The sequence below is a fragment of the Seriola lalandi genome, unplaced genomic scaffold, assembly GCF_002814215.2.
Source record: "Seriola lalandi dorsalis isolate HSWRI2012SDOR001 ecotype SW California unplaced genomic scaffold, Sedor1 jcf7180002054557, whole genome shotgun sequence".
NCBI classification, from domain to species: domain Eukaryota; kingdom Metazoa; phylum Chordata; class Actinopteri; order Carangiformes; family Carangidae; genus Seriola; species Seriola lalandi.
Window position 1 is genome coordinate 89,682 of NW_019525110.1, and position 1,756 is coordinate 91,437.

Sequence of the window (1,756 nt, forward strand, 5' to 3'; positions counted from 1 at the left end):
TCTGAAGGAGGAACAGCAGAGACAGTTGTAGCATTAAAACAGAGAATGTAAGTGAACAGCAGCTGCTGCAAAGACAACAAGGTCAGTAACACTGTCATTCATTATCATGTTGTATTCACCACTGGTAGTCCAGGCTGATGACAGCCAATCAGGAGAGACCCTGGCTGTGACCTCATCGTTTACAGAGGTCTCACTCTCTGTCCAGACTACAACACAGTCCCAGAGCTTTCAAAATAAAACGCAACCCCAGAGTTTTCAAAGTAAAACAGGTCGGGTGCTCATGTGGATGGAGGAGAAAACGTAGGAAAAGAAATGCATTTTAAAACCAAAACGTAGTCGTGTGGACGGAGCCTGAGACGTGAGGAGCTCAGAGAAAACTCTGATCAGGATTCCTGCTGGATGCCTCTGTTCACATCCAACCAGGAGGAGAGACAAGCTGCTTCTCAGTCTTCATGAGTCGGATGATGTACAACTCCACCCTTCAGTCAGAAGATGGATGGACCAAAACAACAGTTTGGGATGAGGATGGATTACAATATTCCCTGTCATGATTAAAGGCTCATTCTCAGATTAACATGAATGTGTTCATGAGACTGTGATGCGTCCAGGGAGGTCAGAGGGTCACAGCATGTTGCTCTTCCTTCAGGAATCATTAATATCACAGTTAATGTCATGGACACCTGACCAGTAGTTTGTATATATCATATCCTGTGTGACTCAGTCTGATGTTCTGAAGAAATGAACAGATCACTGAAGAAGAAACATGTAAAACATAAATATAAACATGTATCCAGACAGTGGAGGGTTAACTGAATCTGTCTGTAACTTATAATCTTAGACAAACTCTTCAGATTGTAAATCGTCCTGAGTCACAGTTAAACTGCATCAGATAACTGAGCTCAAAGCTCGACAGTAAAGTGACTGATTGACCAGACGAACCAGGTCAAAGGTCACAGATAAAAACCATGTCTGCAGCGCTGGTGGAGAGAGAAAGTAATACAAGAGTGTCCAGTGTGTAAGAGGAGATCGTCAAAGACTGAACCACCTGTTTCTTTGGCCCTGAAGAACCTGTGTGAGGACTTCTTACTGCAGAGACATCAGAGACCTTCAGCAGGGTCTGAGCCTCTCTGCAGTCTGCACTCTGAGAAACTCACACTCTTCTGTCTGGACCACCAGCAGCCAGTGTGTCTCGTCTGTCGAGACTCAAAGACACACACCAACCACAGCTTCAGACCCGTTGATGAAGCTGCAGAGGATCACAGAGAGGAGCTCCAGAAAGCCCTGAAGCCTTTACAAGAGAAACTGAAGCTGTTTGAACGAGTTAAAGGAGACTGTGACCAAACAGCACAACACATCAAGGTCCAGGCCCGACACACTGAGAGCCAGATCAAGGAGCAGTTTAAGAAGCTTCACCAGTTTCTACAGGAGGAAGAGGAGGCCAGGATCACTGCTCTGAGGGAGGAAGAGGAGCTGAAGAGTCACATGATGAAGGAGAAGATGGAGGCTCTGAGCAGAGAGATAGCAGCTCTGTCACACACAGTCAGAGCCACAGAGGACGAGCTGAGAGCTGAAGACCTCTCATTCCTGAAGAACTACAAGGCTGCAGTGGACAGAGTCCAGCAGCGCCCCCTGCTGGAGGATCCACAGCTGCCCTCAGGAGCTCTGATAGACCAGGGGGGTGGAGGGGGATGGAGAGAGGTTGAGGGGGATGGAGGTGGAGGGAGGTGGAGGGAGGTGGAGGGAGATGGAGGGAGGT